The sequence below is a fragment of the Vulpes lagopus genome, chromosome 8, assembly GCF_018345385.1.
Source record: "Vulpes lagopus strain Blue_001 chromosome 8, ASM1834538v1, whole genome shotgun sequence".
Classification (NCBI taxonomy): domain Eukaryota; kingdom Metazoa; phylum Chordata; class Mammalia; order Carnivora; family Canidae; genus Vulpes; species Vulpes lagopus.
Window position 1 is genome coordinate 53,401,744 of NC_054831.1, and position 17,899 is coordinate 53,419,642.

Here is a 17,899-nt window from a genome sequence, read left to right on the forward strand (position 1 = left end):
TGTTAGGCATCTCTAATGCATAGCCAGGGTTGAGAATCATTGTTCTAGACTTAAGAACAATGATGATGACAGAGATGTTGAGACTATTCATAACATAAATACATTTTAAAGTATTTAAATGAATAAACTCTAGTGCAGGTAGGTTTTAAGTGAATTTAGAAGAGAAGTCAATAGGTCAGTCTCTTAAATAGCTGAGAAAAGCTTCTTTGAAAAAGTGGGATGTGAGGACTACAAGCTGCAGAATATTCTGGACCTTCTCCTTCCTGCATGATTACTGGAGCTAGGCTGCCATCTTGAACTATGAGGTGACTTTGGAAATGTAGGTCATGTATGACTGAGCAACAATCTAGAAAGAGCTCAAGTCCCTGACACCTGACATGGACAAACATCATCTATGTTCAGACATTTTTACACATGAAAGAAATAAACCAACTCCTCTTAACACTGTTATCTTGGGGTTTTCCTGTCATTTGCAACCAATGTCAATAGCCGTACCTACTATAGTCTAGACAAGAGAATCTCACCAAAATAACAGACTAATGAATTATTCACATTCTATATAGCCTCAAAATTTAAAATACAATGTAAAAGTGACTGTGACTACCCTTTGTGGTATAGCATAAAACATAAACCTGATAATCAACAAATACTCACTTCCTTTCTTCCATGTGTAACAAGAGAACTGTGAGGCCAGTAAAGAAAGTTGCATGCTGGGTAGGTGTGTATTCTGTGAATTAATCAATACAGTAGTCACATATGCCAGACCATACTGTGAACCCAATTGTCAATTTTGTGCTTCAATTTCTCATAAGGATTTTTCTCTTTTATTTACACACTAAAAAGTAATACAGTATTGAAAAATCCCTAATGCACAAAAACATTTCTTCTCTAGAAGAAAAATATAAAAATTGTGAAAACTCTATTTATAAAGGAAAATGTGACTATTGTCTATCATTACTTCACTTACAGCATTACTGAATTTCTGGGCAAAGCTTTTATGATCCTTCTGAAGCTAGAGACTTAAATGATCAAGCCCTTCACTTTCAAGATCTGTCATAAACTCAAGTGCCTCAGGGGCCAAGTGGGTAGGTTAAATAGTCCCCAGCTGGGGGTTATGGGAAAATAGGGAACATCTGCGCCTCTGAACCAGTCAGTTTCATTCCAGTGATGAATGCCCTGGGTGAGTGGGCAGCCAAAATTGTCGGAGCTTTTAACTTTTTGGAAGAAGTCAAATGCTGGCTTTTAAAATGCGTTATCTGCCTTGTTAATTTTCCCCATTCTCACTGGTGTGAGGTGGTATCTCACTGTGGTTTTGATTTGTATTTCTCTGATGGCAAGTGATGCAGAGCATTTTCTCATGTGCATGTTGGCCATGTCTATGTCTTCCTCTGTGAGATTTCTGTTCATGTCTTTTGCCCATTTCATGATTGGATTGTTTGTTTCTTTGCTGTTGAGTTTCATAAGTTCTTTATAGATCTTGGAAACTAGCCCTTTATCTGATATGTCATTTGCAAATATCTTCTCCCATTCTGTAGGTTGTCTTTTAGTTTTGTTGACTGTATCCTTTGCTGTGCAAAAGCTTCTTATCCTGATGAAGTCCCAATAGTTCATTTTTGCTTTTGTTTCTTTTGCCTTCGTGGATGGATCTTGCAAGAAGTTACTGTGGCCGAGTTCAAAAAGGGTGTTGCCTGTGTTCTCCTGTAGGACTTTGATGGACTCTTGTCTCCCATTTAGATCTTTCATCCATTTTGAGTTTATCTTTGTGTATGGTGAAAAAGAAATACAAATCAAAACCACAATGAGATACCACCTCACACCAGTGAGAATGGGGAAAATTAACAAGGCAGGAAACCACAAATGTTAGAGAGGATGCAGAGAAAAGGGAACCCTCTTACACTGTTGGTGGGAATGTGAACTGGTGCAGCCACTCTGGAAAACTGTGTGGAGGTTCCTCAAAGAGTTAAAAATAGATCTGCCCTACGACCCAGCAATTGCACTGCTGGGGATTTACCCCAAAGATACAGATGGAGTGAAACGCCGGGACACCTGCAATGTCCACAATAGCCAAACTGTGGATGGAGCCTCGGTGTCCATCGAAAGATGAGTGGATAAAGATGTGGTTTATGTATACAATGGAATATTACTCAGCCATTAGAAATGACAAATACCCACCATTTGCTTCAACATGGATGAAACTAAACACCTGGGTATTATGCTGAGTGAAATAAGTCAATTGGAGAAGGACAAACATTATATGTTCTCATTCATTTGGGGAATATAAATAATAGTGAAAGGGAATAGAAGGGAAGGGAGAAGAAATGGGTAGGAAATATCAGAAAGGGAGACAGAACATGAAGACTCCTAACTCTGGGAAATGAACTAGGGGTGATGGAAGGGGAGGAGGGCAGGGGGTGGGGGTGAATGGGTGGCAGGCACTGAGGGGGGCACTTGATGGGATGAGCACTGGGTGTTAGTCTGTATGTTGGCAAATTGAACACCAATAAAAAATAAATTTATTATTAAAAAATAAAAATAAAATGCGTTATCTTCTATAGTCAAGTAAAAAATGTAAAAACACAAATCAAACACCTCTGTGAGCTGAGTACCATCTCCAGTGTCAAGTGTAAATGCAGTTACATCTGAGTTTGCAAAATCAGATTTTAAAATACTACTTCTATTTGGCCTTAGTATAACTGCTTTAATTGGTTAAAAATTGTGTGAACCCAACATAAAGGGTAAATGATAAATGACATTTCGTCAAGTGGAGAAGAGGCATGCTGAATTAATTGCCCAGGAGGACTGTCGCATACCTTTAGAGCCAGAGAGAACTCAACTAGGAAGTTGTGACTTTGTTGTCTCAGGTCAATGAGGTCTTGGGGATAACCACAATTTTTGGTGACAACAGTCTCTGACTTTTGTCTCCTGGATTGCACCTACCTGTCACTCTGTCAGGGAGATGACATTCCTTCTTCAACTGATTTCAAGAAGTCTGTCAAATGTTGTTTATGTGCTAGAAACTACATTAGGGGCTAAGGACACAAAGTTGAGTAAATCTCTATCTTCAAGGAATTCACAGCTTAGTGGGGGAGAGAAAGAAGCACCAGCAAACGTAACACAACACAGTATTTGTTATTAAATTGAAGATGCCATCAACTGTAAGATTCACCATTAGTTTCTGTATGTCTAAGAAGAAATTAATAGTTGTCAAGATTAAAGGTTTCACAGAGAAGGCTCAGCTTTAAACAGGTGCTCAGTAAAGGTTGGCAATTATTAGCAGAGGTGATTAATGATAGAACCTGAATTTGAAGAAAGAGTAGGCCTTTTCCAAGAGATAAGGGAAAAAATAGATTCCAGGGAGGAAGAACAGAATACACAAAGACCGGAAGGCCTGTTTCTGGAACATTCTGCCGGCCAGTTGTGCTATAGTAAGTGAGGTTTCTTCCCTGAGGAATTGTAAATCTTTTCGACACTCTCTTCTCTCTCCTGCATCTTCCTCTCCTGCCCTCTAATCCTAACACACACACACACACACACACACACGCACACGCACACGCACATGCACACACGCACACACACACAAAGGCAGCTTGGTTCTTTCAACTTCATACTCAAAAGCATGCACCTGGCCTTGTACTTAATCATGAACTTGGCTCCTGAGAGCAATGACACTAGTTACTTGTCTTCCATTTCCCTCCTCACTCCCCCATCCCACCCTCTTGTTGTTGGGGGAAGCCTTTGTCCAACATCTTTTGTTTAAGAGGATTAATTGCCAGCTCCCAGTCCTGTCAGTTTCTTTCAGGGAACTTCATGCAAATAAGGCTCCAGGTGGCCTGCCCTGATTTCCCAGAGTTCCCCCAGAGTAACACTCTATTAGGGCATTCACCACAAATAATATTGAGCCTTCTAAAGGCTCAGAGAAGTTACTGGACTTGCACAAAAGTACTCAGTTAATAACAGAGCTGACCCTGTTCACTGTTTTGCTATGATTCACTGCGTCACCATACAAAATGGCTTTTTCTCCTTAAGGATTTTTCTTCTCAGTATTATTTCTATTAGCACAGTGCCCCCTTTTTAGGAAACAACTAGCATCCTGAGTAAGAGGCCTAGCCAGTCTTTAAATTTGAGTTCATCTATCCATTCATTCCTCCCTCCACACATAGTTCCTGAGTACCTACTTAGGGTATTCGGCTACCAGTAGAGGATTTGAGGTTGAACAAGACCAACATTGTCCTTACTCTCACAGAGCTTACAGTCTAGCAGAGAAGGAAATCAAAATAACTTTCAAGGCCAAGAGCTAAGGCAGTGTAGGAAAAGGTTCTCAGAGGGAGTTCCTGCTAAGAAAAGACTAAAAGGATGGGAAGAATTAGCTAAATAAAGGGGGGGAGGGGCACCTGGGTAGCTCAGTGGTTAAGTGTCTGCCTTTGGCTCAGGTCCTGACTCGGAGGTCCTGGGATTGAGTCCTGCATTACGCTCCCTGAGGAGAACCTACTTCTCCCTCTGCCTATGTCTCTGCCTCTGTGTCTATCATGAATAAATAAAATCTTTAAAAAATAATAAAATAAAGGGTTGGGGCGAGAGAGCTGATAAAATGACATATGAAATACTTTGCAAACTCTGTGCCAGGAAATCCGTGAAAGATTGTGTGATTATTAATCACATATCCCTCCATAGCTCTTCAATCTTTGTCTCAAGTCTTTCTTCCACCAAGCTCCTTATCTCTGCTCCCTTCTCAGAATGACCTATGCTTTATTCTGTGTAACTCTCAGCTTATGGATGCTTATTATATTGTTAAGTTATTAGTACACTTTTGGGCTTGTGCTGGAGACAAGAGCCTTTCTGGATGCAAAAATGACCTGATTATTGTCTTTATTGCCTGGAAAGAGACCTCTCGGACCAGATCCTGGAGCTGAGACAAATGCAAGGGGTGGGAGGGAAATGCAAGGGGTTTACAGAGTAGGATTTGGTTTTTCTTGGTCTTGATTCTGAAAGAAGAAATATGCTAAGAAGTCAAGCAAGGGGTTATAATAGTGTTTTTCACATTTTTTTTAAATTGAGACTCATAGTAAGAAATACATTAGCAAAGCAACTCAGAAAGCACACACATTATTACTAAAACAAGTTTCCCCAAATTTATGCTTTGGGAAAAATCATCCTTATCACATGTTATACAATCTGATCTTTCATATTTTGGATTTTGATTAGTGTTTCTCAGGGTGGCCATCTATTAATAGTTACAAAATCAACTCAGTGGGTTATGATGAGCACCTTAAACAATTAAATAGAAGCATCCATGCAAAGACAGGGTGGGGAATAGTGAAAAAGATACCCATGGAATCAGTCTTTTGGAGCTAGAATTTACGTTATCTTGGACTTCCTGAGTCTGTCTTTCTTACATTGTCATATGAAACTTCATACAGATCGGTGATTATGGCTGTGGAATCTGGAGCATGGATTCAAACCTTTACTTTGCTACTCAGACACTGTGTGACATGAGATACTTGACTTAGCACCAGGTACCCTGCTTGCCTGTGTGTCTGATAGAGATAATGGCAGTGTTTATCTCATCCAGGTGCAAGGATTAAATGAGATAATGCAGGGATGAGTACATATAAACACTCAATAGATAGTAAACATTGTATTTCCACCATTTATTTGTCCCTAGTAGTAGAGTTCAGTTTTTTTCTCAGTTTGCAGTGTAGGACCAAAGGAAGGAAGAGTTAGGGCGCAGGGTGCTCAGGGGGCTAGCTTGCTAGTGGCAGCAGATAACAAAGTGAAAGAACCACCAGTGGAAACCAAAACCCCAATGGCCAGAGTGGAGGCCCTTAGTCCTTCTGTGCTAACCATCTTATGTCTGGGTTTTTATTTTCTTAAAGCAAGAAGTTCTTAGAGTTCCTCTCTCTAATGTCAACACATGTTTGACCTCAGCTCCTGGTTACTTATTTAGATTCCAGTTTGGCATAGGAACTTGACTGAATCTGAACGTGTAAATGTGTATATCCCCACAAATTTTTCCTTGACATTCCCTGTGGTTCCTCTTTGTTTGGGTACGCTTTCCACTTGTCACTCTTTCCTTGGTCGCGTTACTTCTTTCCTACATCTATACTAAGTTTTTGTTCTTGTTTTAAATCTTGGGGGTACCAAGAAAAGAAAACAATAATGAGATGGGAAAAAAAGAATGCATCCTGTCAAACCGTCTTGTAGAAGCATAACTATTCAACGTTACAAACATTTAATAATTTGATGTATACTTCTTAATGATTTCCACTCCAGAAAATGAGAGATGATGCTTGCTTGTAAAAACAGTCCCATAGATATATCTAGAATCTCAAAGAGAATTCCAATGTTTGGCATGATATACATAAAACGTTTTATACAGATGTCAACAACGAAATGTAAAATTTAAACTTTTCTAAAAGTTGTTTCACGAAGAAAAGTATCAGTATCATTTTAAAGATAAGTAGCCCTTTTAAAAAGCGCTAATTTTTCTAGAACTCTGCTCCACAGAAAAAATACTTTACTGTTTAAAATGATCCTTTTCAGACTTTACATTTACATTCCTTACATCATTTGATCATTAAGATCTTGTATAAAATTCCATGAACATAAATGTGCGCATAGTATCCAAATCGGAAACTTTTCAGAACTTTAGATTTCTCCTGAATGACATATTTATTTGTAGCCAGATTAGATGTCAGGAGTTCAAGACTAATATTCTCCCGTAATCATTTTTTTCCTATGAAAATACTACAGTCTTTTCAACGAGAGTGTAAGTCCATCGTTTCAGGCTTTATTCACGCTGGAGCTGCTGGGCCAAATCCCACGGCTGATCCAGCCATTTGTCGTGATTCAAACGCATCCTCAGTATGTCCTCCTGAGGGTCTATTTCCAAGGTCTGTTTTTCCTATTATTTTCCCCCCAAGACTGATGTGCGTGAGCCACTCTTTACCATAACGCTTATTTCCCCCTGCTTCTACGAGGAACGTCGGCACCCTGGAAGCCAGAGCCAGCCAGTCAGTACAGTTCACTGTCCCTTCCGCGGGGCCGTCCCGTAACCGGGCCTCCGGGTTTGTCGGGCCTGAGGAAGCGCAGACGCCAGGGCGCGGGGGGGCGGCACCACGCGGGGGAGGCGCCGGCAAGCTCCCCGGCTAACAAGCGTGCTGCTGCCCACGAGGGCCACCTCTGGGGAGACTTCGTAGAGGTGCGCGGGGCCCGTGGGCGGCTTCACGCGGCCCCAACGGGAAACCCGGCAGGAAGGAGACGCTGGAGCCCCCGGGCGGCGGCGGGACGGGGCGGGGCGGGGCCGGCGGGGGCCGCGAGCGGGAGCCGGAAGGGCGGGCTCCAGCGGCCGCGTCTAGCGCCGGGGGCGGGGCCGGCCGGGGCGGGGCCGAGCCGAGGCCGGGGGCGGGGCCGGGGGCGGGGCCGGGCCGCGGAGCGCCGGCTCCACCCGCCCGAGGGCTCGCAGGCACCTGGCGGGGCGCGGATGGCTGCTTCCCCACACGTGGAAAACTTTTCATGAACACGTGAGGGAAGGGAGGCAATGTCTGCGGAAAATCTACCTCACAACCCTGGCGCCCGACCCCAGCCCTGGGCGGCAGCTCGTTTGCTGTGTTCCCGTTGGGGGCGTGGAAGGGTGTGCGCGTCCACGTCCCCTCCCATTGGTGCCCCCTGCCCCAGCCGCACGCTCCCGGCCGAGCTCTCAGGCAGTCCCCGCCTTGGGAGGCGGCCAGGCAGGCCGTGTGCGCCTGCGCCCTGCGCCTCGCGGCGGGGTGGGGGTGGGGCGGGGCGGGGCGGGGTCGCCGAGGAAAGGGGCGTGTCTCCCGCCGCCGCGCACGGGGCGGAGCCGCGGGGGCGGTGCGGTCCGGCGCCCGGCGGCCTGACCTCCCTGAACGCCGGGTCCCGTGACGTCACCTCGCCGTGACGCGCACGCTGTAGGAAAACTGTAAGTTTCTGAGGATTCCTGCAGCTCCCTGGGCCTGCGGGCTCGCCCTGCTGCGCGCCTTCGCCGCGTCGGTGGTGGCTGCGGGCGTGTGATCCTTGGGCGATCGGGGCGCCGCCGACCGCGGTGAAGGGACAGGTGCCCGCCCCGAGCGGGACGCCCTCTGCGGCGGGCGGGCCCGGGTGCGAGGAGGCGAGGCCGCGCTGCGCGGACTGGTAGCCAGGGCCCGGCGAGCCGACCGGGAGGACCGGGAAGGTCCACGTGGGAGCGGCCCCCCTCTTTCCCTTCCTTGATGAAGGGGCTTGGATTGACATGTGAAGTCTGGCCTAGAGGGTTGCACCAGGGACTCCGCATCTAGGCTTCCTTTGGGATCCTGCAAGTTGTAAAGATAACCACCTGCTGCCTCAGTTTCCTCTTTGTGTCAAACGGAGGTGAAGCAGCCTCTGGCCTCATTATCACTTGCAAAGAACGGGGACATTGTGAGAGCACGCGAGGTAGCACAAACCTGTAAACGTGCCAGGTGAAAGCCCAGAAAGACCTCCGTTCTTCTGGGATGTGGTGGCCGGTGGCCGTGGCCACTTAACAAAGGTCTATAGGTAGGGATCTTTTTCAGAGTTTTGCCTCCTCAACCCTCACGCACCCACCCACGCGTCTGGTCATGGGCAACACTGGAGTCTGATGGGCGATCTTGGTGGCCTAGGGGTCGAGAGACGACTGGTGCCGTTCTCACTATGTTCTTGACGATTATCAGGTTCCCTTGGCGGAGTTGGTCAGAGGAAGGGTTCAGCATGCGGGAACTAGTACATTACACTCAACACGATACACCGAGTTTTAGAGGTCGTTGCTGTGTGGACTTGGGACGTGTGACTGTTATCTGTGACTTTGAATGTTTTGGCTTGCCCAGGGTTAGTATGTTATTGATGAGTTAGTACTATACTACTCAAATGTAGAGATAAGTGTTTGTTAGGAACTTTGAAGGGAAGACCATTACACACATCTCAGGGAGTACTTATTCTAGAGATGGAGAGATCACATTTCTGTAAATTCAGTTTATCTTTCTTTGAGAAGCCTTAGCATTAGAAAGCAGGGGTGCTGATTTTGGTTCTACCACTTAATAGCTTTGTGTCCAGAGACAAGTCACCCAAATTTGGGATTTTCTTTTTCTACCTAAAATGGGAGATGATAGTGTATATGCTGTTGCTTTTTCAAGGATCAGATGAGCTCACAATGTAAGAGTGAAAGGCCGAGTATGGTATTGTTATTAAGAAATTCCCATAGGTCTCCTAGCCTGGGGTAAGAGGTGTGTTTATTCAGAAGTCAGGTTCTGAGTCAGAACTGGGAATAGAGCAGCAAACAAGGTTGCCCCTAACCTGGTGGAGCTTATTTTCTGGTGGGGAAATAGGCTACAAAGAGTAAGTACATAATGTTATTCAAGATAGTGATTTAAGTACAGGGAGGTAAAGCAAGATAAAAGAATGACAGCAAGGGAATGGGGCAGGTTGTTTTAGGTAGGATCAGTCATGGAAGGCCTTCCAAAAGAGGGGACAGTTGAATGAATTCAAGTTGAGAGGAAGAGCCTGAGCTAAGAACATTTCAGGCAAGGTTCCTAAGAGCAATCAGCACTCGGATGGACCTTAGTCTTCTAAACACTAAATTTTTACACCAACCTTATGAGGTAAGGAGGAATATCTCCATTTTTGTAGAAGAAGAAACTGACACAGATAGCTTTGCTCAAGGTTGTACAGCTGAAATGTGACAGAGACACTATTCGAATTAGGGCAATCTGACTGCAGAGTCCTGCTCCAGATGACAATCCTATACAGCAAGGAGCAACCCAGGAGCAATGGTCTGATGGAGGAAGCTAGCCTGAGGTGGCCAAGGCCTAGCAGGGTGAGTGTTTAGATCATAGCAAGGGAAAGTGGCAGCAGATGATGTTGGAGGACCAGGCTGGACTTTGGGGGCCCTTGTAGGCTAGTAAAGATGTTTTTCTAGGTGTGATAGAAAACCATTGGAAGGTTTGTATCAAGGAAATAGCACCTGACTTTGGTTTTGTTGGTTGAAGAATTAACTGTAAGGTCATGGAGTAGGGGGTTCTCAGAAATTGGAAGCTAGGAGCCTGGAAGACAGATGCTGTTGTCTTGGCTTAGGAGAAATAGTTGTAGAGATGATAGCAAGTGGTCAAATTCCTGATACACTTTTTGAGGGTAGAGCTGTTGGGGTGGATTTACTAATCTGGAATGTGAGGAAAAGGAAAAGTCATGACTTCTTAGGCTTTAGCCTGGAACAACTGGGAGAACAATATTGCTATTGACTGAGCAGGGAGAAAGGGGTTTGGTGAGAAAATCATAAATTCTGTTTCAGGCCAGTTTTAGATACCTTGTAGATGTAGTAACCATAATACTAGAGCTAGTAGTAATAGTAAGTGCTTTGTAGGCATAAACTGTACTAGGAAGGGTTTTAAGCACTTTTATATGTATTAATTAATTTAATCCTTATAGTAGTTGTATGTGCTAGGGGCCATTATAGTTCTAATTTTGCAGATGAGAACACAGAGGCACGGAGACGTTAAAATTGTGACTTGTCTAAAATCACCCAGCTGGCGAGTGACCGAGCCAGGATCCAAAACTCAGCAGTCTGAAGTCTACACAATCAATGTCTGTAACTACCTGTAAGTCAGTTTGTTGAGCAAGGCAGTTGGATATATGAATTTGGAACTCAGGGAAATGGTCAGAAATGGAAACTCAACATTTATATTTCTGAAGAGAAAGCCTGTTTTGTTCCTCATCTAAGCCTTGGTTGGCGATGGAGGAGAAGAACATAGGCAGTTGGGCTGTGTGGACTGGACTTTCATTACTTTGATTCACTTCACAGAGCCAATATCTGGCATCCCCCTTCCAGGAAGTTCTGTGAGGGTGAGGTCTGTATCTTTTTTATTCACTGTCTCTACTTCCTGACCCAGTGCCTGCCATGTAGTAGCTGTTAGTCTGGCTTTATATGCAGGGCATTTGATTAAGTTTTGGGAGTTCAGAGATGAATAAAACATAGCACTCTCCTTGGAGGAGCAGAGTTTGAGGAAAACCCGGTGGGAATAAAACCAGAGCAGACCAAATGCATGAGTGCATGCTGATCCTTTCATTTGGGTCTTCTGCAAGCCCCCTCCACTCCATGTACTTGAGGGATGGGGCATGAAGGGGTCAAAGGAACAAAAAAATTGCCTAAGGAATTGTGCAGTGAATTTGAGGCTCCCCAAGAGTCCTCTTCAACAAAAGAATTACTCCTTATCTTGCATATTTTACTATATTTGCATTATCTTTATTTGGCAATGGTATAATTTTTACCAAATGAAATAAATTCTGACATTTTAGTATTGTTGTGGAGTGATGAGTTTTTCCAGTTGTATTACGTCAGTGTTGACAGGGTTTACTAGTGAAATAAGGGAGTTGGCTTGAAATGTTGCAGCTTGCATAATAGAGGGTGATGGAAGGGCTGTGTGAGGTATTTAGGCAGGTTTCCACTGACTTAAGTATATCACGCCAAAGTTCCACACATCAGAGTAAGTTTCAGTTTCTCTGCTTATCATCTCCTTAACTTTGATATATATATATATATATATATATATATAGGTTAAACATATATATATATATATATATTTTTTTTTTTTTTTGTCATAGAAAGGTGATCTGGTGGTATATGTTATAGATGGAATTATAGATTACATCTCAAATTTGGAGCATTGTAGAACATAGAAACTAGAGCAATATGCACAAAAGCATGTGTCTTATTTCTGTAGATCTTTTGAAGGATATACCCTAACATCAATACATTTGTCACAATTTTATTACTTCCTTTTTTAAAATTTTTTTTTATTTTTCTTTTTTCTTTTTTTTTTTTAATTTTTATTACTTCCTAACGTGAGTATTTCAAGTTTGAACCATTAAAAGATTATGTAAAATTACACCATTTTAGATTTTGTGATTAATTTCAGCGTTTTTTTTCTTGCAACATATAAATTATAAATATTTTATAAATTATATTTTGTTTAGCTTTTTTAGCTTTGGGAGAGTTGATATGAATAACCAACTCCACCATCACTCTAAATGGGAACCCTCCACAAATATAAATGTAGAAATGTGCCATCTCATTTTGCAGTTCAACAAAACTTTAAATCTACTACTGTGGCTAACTCTAAATTTAATGGGGTTGAAATGATTAGTATTTCTTTATACCACAATTGCAGCTAGCTTTCCCAGGAATATCAGATATGCATATGTGGTATAAAGTATCTTGAAGGAGCTGCTGATTGCTCAGGCTTTGTCATTTTTTAAGTTTAGGCTTAGTGAGGGCAGGTTGATCATGATTTAATTGTGCTAGATAGCTCCCAGCAGGGCAGGCATAATAATAAGTCTTCCTATTTGAAGACAGGATCCCCACTGACCATCCTAGAGAATGTATCCAAATTCTTTTAAGAATCTCTATTTACACGAGTGAATTTAGAAACTATTAGTTAAGAGTACAAAAATGTAAGTACATGGAAATTGTTTCTTGTAGAAAATTATGTGTCTAGCCCAGTGATGACATGTAGTGGGCACTAAATATTTTTTAATATTTAAATTTCGTGTATTTTTAAAAAAATTTTTGCATATTACCTTCAACTCATATATGTGTCTGTATGTATATACATATATGTATATATATTTTGTGTGTATGTGTGTATATATATGTATATACATTAGGTGTACACATATAGACACTGTGTATTTGCAGTAATAGCTGAATATTTGTATACTTCTGCTTAGCATTGTAACTGAATATATTTAAATAATGTAAACAGTTAAGTGTCACTTAAATTTGATTCATTTGGTACATAGCTACTTAGAAATTAAGATCTTGAGGTTTGATATTTTTTCCCCACATAAACAGTAATGACTACTAATTAGTAAGCATGAGTGGAGACTAAGCTTTAGTGACAGATTAACCAAGTTGTCATCCCAAAAGAACACGCAAGAAGAAAATTCTTAGAGAGGATTAAGCAAAAATGGCATGTTGATAGAAGGAATAATTTAACCATAATTCCCTACCACAGCTATAATTCTTAAGATATTACTGTCCTAGAGATAGCATTCTTTTCTTTGGTTCTTAACACTGCAAAAGTGCTAGTTTGAAGCTGCATTCTGGATAAATGAGATAAATACTGGAATATATGGAATATATGGAACTATGGATTTAGCTCAGTGGATTTCCACTGGGGATGATTCTGTTCCTCCCTACCTCATTCTGAGGACATTTGGCAAATGTCTAGAGACATTTTTCATTGTCACAACTATGTGTGAGGGCATTGCACCTGTCATGCAGTTGGTGGAGGCCAGGACTGCTCTTAAATATCCTACAAGGCACAGGACAACCCAAACAATAAAAAATTATCCAATTCAAAAAGGAAATTATCCAGTTCAAAATGCCAGTACTGCTGATGTTGAGAAACCCTGTAATATGTAACTATTTTCCTTTCTTCCTTAATTTTTTTTGTTTGCTTTTATTTGATGCTTTAGAGATTGAGGTGGTAGTTGTAAGTAGCAAACACCCAACTTAAACAAAAGATTGCATTGAACTTTTAGTTTGTTGAGAGCTGAGGTAATGTGGTCCATTTATTGTAAGGAAAATAATTTTTGTAGCTATTAGCTACAATGTTGAATTTTTTTGCCTGCCAATATGTCTAGTGTTTCTGGTTTGTATTTAGCTATGAGTTTCTTTTCTTAGTAAAACTAATTTAATTTGGGCATTATACAATCCTGGGTTGTAATAGGTTTGCTGGTATGAATCGCCTTCATGTATTGAATTAACTATCTCACAGTTACGTGGTTGCTTATATATTTCAGAAATCCTGTCATGTTAATTTTTATATGTGATTTTCATGAACACCTCATGAAATGTGTAGGGCCTGCATTACCCTCACTATTTGCCAGATGAGGAAACAGACTAAGATCAAATAGTTTGCCATATATATTATAACAAGAGACAAAAGCAAATCTAGGACTCAGACGTTTTGATGCTTAAGATATTTTTAAAGTTACTAGTTACCATAGTTACCATATTTGATCTTCCTGACTGTCCTGTGAAAACTGGGAACTTACTTAAGGTCACCCAATTCATAATGTAGTTTTGACTATTTCCACTGACCTATGCTGCCTCCCCAGATATTCTCTAATAAATAAATTTGACAGTTTCTGGATAAATTTACCAAATCCATGCTTAACCTAAATAAGTAGGTCTCTTGACACTGTAAGGGAAGACAAATTCTCCTTTGTCTTTGGGTCTTAGTCTGGGCCTAAGTATTAAGCTGATACACGACAGATCAGCAGTAGAAAAACAAACTTTATTAAAATTTTACTTGTACATGGGAGCCTTCAGTAAACACCCAAAGAAGTAATCAGAATAGGTAGCTTTTATACATTTTAGACAAAGAAATAATAAATTTGTGAAGAATTGACAAGACCCAGAGGAATTTGGGCTAGGGGTCGTAAATGGTGAAGATGTAACTAGTAAGATAAGGATTAATTTATTAAGATTTCTTTGTACAGGTTTCTCAGCTCCCAGTTCCCCATCTCTGGTGATAAGAATGTCTTCCTTGCTCCTGGTACAAGGGAGGATACCTTTCACGTGGGAGTTTTATCTTTTATTTTCAGGATGAAAGAAAGGAGAGTCAGAGTGTCCTTGCACCTGCTGTTTCTTAAGTCTCTTTGATTCAAAATAAGCAAAATGTCAAAATGGCATATTTGGGGGTGACATTCTGGTTTGTACAATATGAGTACTACAACATGTAGTCAGGTGTTCATGTTATCACTTGGATTGATCGGTAATTCAGTATTTGTAATCCTTCTGATTGATAGATTGGGGCATATTGGACTTGAGTGGAAACTTCATTGAGTTTTGATAAAGCATAAGGTAGTGCTACTTGCTATGCAGAATTAATTTTTGAGCACACGAAGTCCAAAAGCAGTGTGAAGAGATGGTTTTCAGCTGTATTTGAGCATATTTGGGCGCAGCAACCCCTTGGCATGATTTACTTTGCCATTCTGTTAGAGGGATTTATATTTGGGATAGGACTTCTATTCATTCTAATTTTTAAATTAGAAACCATCTTATTCTCTTTAGCCATTGCCATCTTTTATGTTACATTTGAGGCTGTTTCTCTTTCAAAAAGAATATCTACTCAAGTATTTGATGAGTTATCATTTTGCTGGAAGATTATTTGATGATATTCAATTCTTGATGTGAGTTTCAGTAATTGGAAGAAAAATTTTAATACCCAGAAGTGGGATTGCTGGGGCATATGGTCGTTTTATTTTTATTTTTTGAGGGATCTCCATACTATTTTCTATAGTGACTGCATCAGTTTACATGGGTGGCAATAGTGCACCAGGATTCCCTTTTCTCCATAGCCTTTCCAACATTTGTTACCTCTTGTCTTTTTGATGATGGCCATTCTAACAGGTGTGAGGTGCTTTCTCATTGTGGGTTTGGTTTGCATTTCTCTAATGATTAGTGATACCAGGCACTTTTTCATGTTCCTGTTGGCCATCTGTATGTCTTCTTTGGAAAAATGTTTATTGAGTTCCTCTGCCCATTTTTAAAATCAGATTGTTTTAATGAAGTGTAGGTGACACAGAATGTTAAAATTAGTTTCAGATATACAAACATAGTGATTCCTTAACTCTATACCCTGTGCTGTGCTCACAGCAAGTGTAACCATACAAGCTATTACAATATCTTGACAGTATTCCTCATGCTGTACCTTTCATCCTGGGGTCTTACTCATTCCACACCCAGAAGCCTGTACCTTCCATTCCCCTTCACGCATTTTTACCTATCCCCCACCTCCCACCTTATTGCAAACACCAGGTCTCTACTTATGGGTCTGTAATTGGAAATTTTAATGTTTCATATAATAACCTCCGCTGTGGGCAATTGATAGAATTATATTGTGAGATTGAGAAGGGGAGGGAAAAGACCATTGTTAGTGCATTTGTGTATTGGGCGTTGAGGATTATATTTAAAAGGTGAAGGTTTTCAACTTTTCATACAACTGAATTGGCATAACAAAGTATTTTTCTTACCTCCATGAGGGAAAATGCTATATCCAAGAAACCATAATATTTATAGTATTATTGAGGGGAGAGACCACTGTCATGTTATTAAAACAGAGCTGGATTTCATACTTGCTGAGCAAGGGAGAGTGATGCTTGTAGAATATAATCCTCCAAACAGGCAGAGATGTACTTAGATAGGGTTTTGAAGAAGCATGGAGTTTTAGGATTGGCTGATTTTCAGTGAGACAATTTAGAGATTGGCCAACTTTAAGCTTGGAGTTTAGGGACTGGCTGGCATTGAGGAGCAAGGGTATGGAGCAAGGCAGTTGCTGATCCGCTGACTTCCTCAGCTGAGTACTGAACTGGAAATGTTGGCTAGAGTTTAAGGATTGATAGATTGGGGCATATTTAAAACCCGTTCCGTGGTTACTTGTTCCCAGCTTGGAATATAGCCAAAGAATAATCTTTTCCTTTCTTGAAGTTGGAGAATAGGTACTTTTATTTTCCATTGACATTTATGTCAAACATTTATGTTAGCATTGTGCTGATACACACTTCTGGTTTTGCTTTTCTTCTGAAACTTTTAAAAAAAGAAATGAATGCAGTGAATATCATTTGTTTTCTATCCACCAGTCACAGGATTGTATGTTATTTGGGACCCAGCCTGCTTCAAGGATTATTTTTATATATAGTTAAGAAGGTAATACGTTATTTATGGAAATACTTTAATGTTTTAAACACTATGGTGAAAGCTGTTACTTTTATGTCTATTTTTCTCTCTTGTGGGAGTGTGTCGTATCATATGCCTGCCAAAAGTCGTCTTGATGGATGCTGAATTATAGATCTAAAACTTTGTTGTTTTTGCTGTTGTTAGAGATACATCTAGAAGTGATGACTTTTTGAAAGTTAGCTAACAATTATTCTTATTGACATTTTAGAAGGTTAATGATTATATGTCTTTTACATAAGGTAGGCTGAATTATTTTACCTGTGAATCATTTTACCACAATTATATCATAGTACCATTTTTATAAAGTATTTGGTTTAATTTTTATTTTATAATATTTTTATTCAGAATGAAATAAAGGCTATTTATGACTGTTTACTGGAACTCTGACAAAAAGATATTTTTCTAAATTGATCTCTCACAGTAGTATTTTAGTTTTAAAAATATTTTTCTTTGGGATGCTAAAATAAACTCAAGACATTTTTTATATTAGAACTTAGAGAAGGCAAATGAGTTTCTGGTATACTTTCTTTGTTGTATTGAAGTTGTATTTAAAATAACCTGTGTACTGTATTTACATATGAAATGAGGTGATAATACTTAAAAAAAGAATAGGTAATGAGTATTGTCGTGTTTATATGCAGCCCTTGTTTCCTTCTTTAACCTACAGCTTGTGCCAGACCTCTCTGCCTTCCAGACCAGTATTATCTAGTAATAAAACCACATTTATGATTTGGATAAAGGCATTTTTTGCATGAAAGCTCTTTGAAAATGTGAAGCCTGATTCTTGTATTTATTTACAGTCCAAATTTCTGACCTGCTATGATAGTTAATCTTAAGAGCTAATCTCAACCCAGTACTAAAATTAATATATTGCTTATCAAGAGCTATTGTTTAATTACTAAATGATACTCAAACATTTTTATCCTCAACATTTAAATTTTATAGATTAATGCTAAATAAGTACTTAAAATTTCTAGGAAAAAAGATGTCTTCAATGCCTGAATATTGTTATTGGGATTATGTATATGCTATTACTTATGTGTATGAAATAATGGATTTGAAATGTGGTTTTTCTCTGTGCATATTCAGTGAATAGTTGAGTTGTTATTGCCTAGTGATATGATCAAAAAAAGAATCCTAAGTCAAATC

The 17,899-nt window shown here is 40.5% G+C and overlaps 1 protein-coding gene across 13 annotated transcripts in view; it reads left to right on the plus strand.

Annotated features, from left to right (window-relative positions):
- The window catches only part of ZNF438 (zinc finger protein 438), a 409,820-nt gene that overhangs the window by 226,038 nt on the left and 165,883 nt on the right, over positions 1-17,899 (plus strand). For 6 of the 13 annotated variants that reach the window (XM_041764963.1, XM_041764964.1, XM_041764965.1 and 3 more), the window contains exon 1: positions 7,825-7,939. The exons of 2 other annotated variants lie outside the window; for them this stretch is intronic. The gene's annotated coding sequence lies outside the window, so the exon portion shown is untranslated. 5 more of the 13 variants (XM_041764962.1, XM_041764968.1, XM_041764969.1 and 2 more) reach the window with 5 other exon arrangements.